Source organism: Zea mays, chromosome 4, assembly GCF_902167145.1.
Source record: "Zea mays cultivar B73 chromosome 4, Zm-B73-REFERENCE-NAM-5.0, whole genome shotgun sequence".
Taxonomy (NCBI): Eukaryota; Viridiplantae; Streptophyta; class Magnoliopsida; order Poales; family Poaceae; genus Zea; species Zea mays.
The window spans coordinates 152,164,298-152,170,297 of record NC_050099.1 but is presented as its reverse complement, the minus strand read 5'-3'; positions in this window follow the sequence as shown (position 1 = coordinate 152,170,297).

The following is a 6,000-nucleotide window of genomic DNA, read 5'->3' as shown; positions in this document are numbered from 1 at the left end:
GATTAGAGAATGAAAATTTAATTGCTAAGGCTAAAAATTTTGATGTTTGCAATGCTACTATTTCCGACCTTAGAACTAAGAATGAAATGTTGCATGCTAAGGTTGTAGAACTTAAATCTTGCAAACCCTCTACATCTAATGTTGAGCATGTTTCTATTTGCACTAGATGTAGAGATATTAATATTGAGGCTATCCACGATCACCTAGCCTTAATTAAAACACAAAATGATCATATAGCTAAACTAGATGCTAAAATTGCCGAGCACAACTTAGAAAATGAGAAATTTAAATTTGCTCGTAGCATGCTTTATAATGGGAGACGCCCTGGCATCAAGGATGGCATTGGCTTCCAAAGGGGAGACAATGTCAAACTTAATGCCCCTCCTAAGAACTTGTCTAACTTTGTTAAGGGCAAAGCTCCCATGCCTCAGGATAACGAGGGTTACATTTTATACCCTGCAGGCTATCCTGAGAGCAAAATTAGGAAGATTCATTCTAGGAAGTCTCACTCTGGCCCTAACCATGCTTTCATGTATAAGGGTGAGACATCTAGTTCTAGGCAACCAACCCGTGCCAAGTTGCCTAAGAAGAAAATTCCTAATGCATCAAATGATCATGCCATTTCATTTAAAACTTTTGATGCATCTTATGTGCTTACTAGCAAATCCGGCAAAGTAGTTGCCAAATTTGTTGGGGGCAAACACAAGGATTCCAAGACTTGTGTTTGGGTACCCAAAGTTCTTGTATCTAATGCCAAAGGACCCAAAACAGTTTGGGTACCTAAAGTCAAGAACTAAATTTGTTTTGTAGGTTTATGCATCCGGGGGCTCAAGTTGGATACTCGACAGCGGGTGCACAAACCACATGACCGGGGAGAAAAGGATGTTCTCCTCATATGAGAAAAACAAAGATCCCCAACGAGCTATCACGTTTGGGGATGGAAATCAAGGGTTGGTCAAAGGTTTGGGTAAAATTGCTATTTCACATGACCATTCCATTTCCAATGTTTTTCTTGTTGATTCATTAGATTACAATTTGCTTTCCGTATCCCAATTATGTAAAATGGGCTACAACTGTCTTTTTACTGATACTGGTGTTACTGTCTTTAGAAGAAGTGACGATTCAATAGCTTTTAAGGGAGTGCTAGAGGGTCAGCTATACTTGGTAGATTTTGAAAGAGCTGAACTCGACACTTGCTTAGTTGCTAAGACTAACTTGGGTTGGCTTTGGCACCGCCGACTAGCCCATGTTGGAATGAAGAATCTTCACAAGCTTCTAAAGGGAGAACACATTTTGGGACTAACCAATATTCATTTTGAGAAAGACAGGATTTGTAGCGCATGCCAAGCTGGGAAGCAAGTTGGCATCCATCATCCACACAAAAATGTCATGACTACCGACAGGCCGCTGGAGCTACTACACATGGACTTATTCGGCCCGATCGCTTACATAAGCATCGGCGGTAGTAAGTATTGCCTTGTAATTGTGGATGATTATTCTCGCTTCACTTGGGTATTCTTTTTACAGGAAAAATCTCAAACCCAAGAGACCTTAAAGGGATTCTTGAGACGAGCTCAAAATGAGTTCGGCTTAAGGATCAAGAAGATAAGAAGCGACAACGGGACGGAGTTCAAGAACTCTCAAATTGAAGGCTTCCTTGAGGAGGAAGGCATCAAGCATGAGTTCTCCTCTCCCTACACGCCCCAACAAAATGGTGTAGTAGAAAGGAAGAATCGAACTCTATTGGACATGGCAAGAACCATGCTTGATGAGTACAAGACACCGGACCGGTTTTGGGCCGAAGCCGTCAACACCGCCTGCTACGCCATCAACCGGTTATATCTTCACCGAATCCTCAAGAAGACATCATATGAACTCCTAACCGGTAAAAAGCCCAACATTTCATATTTTAGAGTTTTTGGTAGCAAATGCTTCATTCTTATTAAAAGAGGTAGAAAATCTAAATTTGCTCCTAAAACTGTAGAAGGCTTTTTACTTGGTTATGACTCAAACACAAGGGCATATAGGGTCTTTAACAAGTCCACTGGACTAGTTGAAGTCTCTTGTGACGTTGTGTTTGATGAAACTAACGGCTCACAAGTAGAGCAAGTTGATCTTGATGAGATAGGTGAAGAACAGGCTCCATGCATCGCGCTAAGGAACATGTCCATCGGGGATGTGTGTCCTAAGGAATCCGAAGAGCCTCCAAGTACACAAGATCAACCATCCTCCTCCATGCAAGCATCTCCACCAACTCAAAATGAGGATGAGGCTCAAAATGATGAAGAGCAAAATCAAGAAGACGAAGCACCTCAAGATGATAGCAATGATCAAGGGGGAGATACAAATGATCAAGAAAAGGAGGATGAGGAAGAACCAAGACCGCCACACCCAAGAGTCCACCAAGCAATCCAACGAGATCACCCCGTCGACACCATCCTCGGCGACATTCATAAGGGGGTAACTACTCGATCTCGGGTTGCTCATTTTTGTGAACATTACTCTTTTGTTTCCTCTATTGAGCCACACAGGGTAGAGGAAGCTCTCCAAGATTCGGATTGGGTGGTGGCAATGGAAGAGGAGCTCAACAATTTCACGAGGAATGAGGTCTGGCATTTAGTTCCACGTCCTAACCAAAATGTTGTAGGAACCAAATGGGTCTTCCGCAACAAGCAAGATGAGCATGGTGTGGTGACAAGGAACAAAGCTCGACTCGTAGCCAAAGGGTATTCACAAGTCGAAGGTTTGGATTTCGGTGAAACCTATGCACCCGTAGCTAGGCTTGAGTCAATTCGCATATTATTAGCCTATGCTACTTACCATGGCTTCAAGCTTTATCAAATGGACGTGAAGAGTGCCTTCCTCAATGGACCAATCAAGGAAGAGGTCTATGTTGAGCAACCTCCCGGCTTTGAAGACAGTGAGTATCCTAACCATGTTTATAGGCTCTCTAAGGCGCTTTATGGGCTCAAGCAAGCCCCAAGAGCATGGTATGAATGCCTTAGAGATTTCCTTATTGCTAATGGCTTCAAAGTCGGCAAGGCCGATCCTACACTCTTTACTAAAACTCTTGAAAATGACTTGTTTGTATGCCAAATTTATGTTGATGATATTATATTTGGGTCTACTAACGAGTCTACATGTGAAGAGTTTAGTAGGATCATGACACAGAAATTCGAGATGTCGATGATGGGGGAGTTGAAGTATTTTCTAGGATTCCAAGTCAAGCAACTCCAAGAGGGCACCTTCATTAGCCAAACGAAGTACACTCAAGACATTCTTGCTAAGTTTGGGATGAAGGATGCCAAACCCATCAAGACACCCATGGGAACTAATGGGCATCTCGACCTCGACACGGGAGGTAAGTCCGTAGATCAAAAGGTATACCGGTCGATGATTGGTTCATTGCTTTATTTATGTGCATCTCGACCGGACATTATGCTTTCCGTTTGCATGTGTGCAAGATTCCAATCCGACCCTAAGGAATCACACCTTACGGCCGTAAAACGAATCTTGAGATATTTGGCTTATACCCCTAAGTTTGGGCTTTGGTACCCTCGGGGATCCACATTTGATTTACTTGGTTATTCGGATGCCGATTGGGCGGGGTGCAAAATCAATAGGAAGAGCACATCGGGGACTTGCCAGTTCTTGGGAAGATCCTTGGTGTCTTGGGCTTCAAAGAAGCAAAATTCGGTCGCTCTTTCCACCGCCGAAGCCGAGTACATTGCTGCAGGACATTGTTGCGCGCAATTGCTTTGGATGAGGCAAACCCTGCGGGACTACGGCTACAAATTAACCAAAGTCCCTTTGCTATGTGATAATGAGAGTGCAATTAAAATGGCCGACAATCCCGTCGAGCATAGCCGCACTAAGCACATAGCCATTCGGTATCATTTTCTTAGGGATCACCAACAAAAGGGGGATATCGAGATTTCTTACATTAATACTAAAGATCAATTAGCCGATATCTTTACCAAGCCACTTGATGAACAATCTTTTACCAGACTTAGGCATGAGCTCAATATTCTTGATTCTAGAAATTTCTTTTGCTAAGCTTGCACACATAGCTCTTTTGAATACCTTTGATCATATCTCCTTTATATGCTATGACTAATGTGTTTTCAAGTCGATTTCAAACCAAGTCATAGGTATATTGAAAGGAAATTGGAGTCTTCGGCGAAGACAAAGGCTTCCACTCCGTAACTCATGCTTCGCCATCACTCCGAGCAACTCTCTCGTCTTTGGGGGAGAAATGAGCATCAAGGAAAAGGACTTCATCCTTGGGGGAGAGAGTAAAAGCTCAAACGCAAAAGGACTTCGTCTTTGGTATAATCTTAACTCACTTATTTATGACCAAAGGGGAAGATTGCACTTCGAGGGCTCTAATGATTCCGTTTTTGGCGATTCATGCCAAAAAGGGGGAGAAATGAGCCCAAAGCAAAAGGACCGCACCACCACCAAGCAAAAGGACCGCACCACCACCACCAAATTCAAAAACTTAGTGCTTTCCAAAAGTCTTTATCATTTGGTATCCTATTGTGTTCAAAAGGGGGAGAAAGTAGTATTTCAAAAATGGTATATCAAAACCCTCTTGAACACTAAGAGGTGGATCTCTTTTAGGGGGAGTTTTGTTTAGTCAAAGGAAAAGCATTTGAAACAGGGGGAGGAAATTTCAAATCTTGAAAATGCTTTTGCAAACTCTTATTTATTTACCTTTGACTATTTGCAAAAGATCTATGAAATGGATTTACAAAAAGGTTTTGCAAAAACAAAACAAGTGGTGCAAACGTGGTCCAAAATGTTAAATAAGAAAGAAACATTCCATGCATATCTTGTAAGTAGTTTTATTGGCTCAATTCCAAGCAACCTTTACACTTACATTATGCAAACTAGTTCAATTATGCACTTCTATATTTGCTTTGGTTTGTGTTGGCATCAATCACCAAAAAGGGGGAGATTGAAAGGGAATTAGGCTTACACCTAGTTCCTATATAATTTTGGTGGTTGAATTGCCCAACACAAGTCTTTGGACTAACTAGTTTGCCCAAGTGTATAGATTATACAGGTGTAAAAGGCTCACACTCAGCCAATAAAAAGACCAAGTTTTGGATTCAATAAAGGAGCAAAGGGGCAACCGAGGGCACCCCTGGTCTGGCGCACCGGACTGTCCGGTGTGCCACCGGACAGTGAACAGTACCTGTCCGGTGCACCAGGGGACTTAGACTCCAATTCTTCACTCTCGGGAATTCTCGGAAGCCGGCGCGCTATAATTCACCGGACTGTCCGGTGTGCACCGGACATGTCCGGTGCTCCAAGGAAAGCTCGGCCTCCTGAACTCACCAGCCTCGGGTTCGCGCGACAGCCGCTCCGCTATAATTCACCGGACTGTCCGGTGTGCACCGGACTGTCCGGTGTGCCAGCGGAGCAACGGCTCTCTGCGGCGCCAACGGCTCTCTGCGCAGCATTAAATGCGCGCGCAGCGCGCGCAGACGTCAGGGCTGCCCATACCGGTGCACCGGACATCAAACAGTGCATGTCCGGTGTGCACCGGACACCCAGGCGGGCCCACAAGTCAGAAGCTCCAACGGCTAGAATCCAACGGCATTGGTGACGTGGCAGGGGCACCGGACTGTCCGGTGTGCACCGGACTGTCCGGTGCGCCATCGAACAGAGAGCTCCCAGCAACGGCCACATTTGGTGGTTGGGGCTATAAATACCCCAACCACCCCACATTCATTGCCATCCAAGTTTTCCCACTTCTCAACCACTTACAAGAGCTAGGCATTCAATTCTAGACACATACAAAGAGATCAAATCCTCTCCAATTCCACTCAAGCCTTTAGTGACTAGCGAGAGAGATTTGCCGTGTTCTTTTGAGCTCTTGCGCTTGGATCACATTCTTTCTTTCTCTTGTGCTCTTGTGATCAACACTCGATTGTAACCGAGGCAAGAGGCACCAATTGTGTGGTGGCCCTTGCGGGGAAGTTTTGTTCCCGG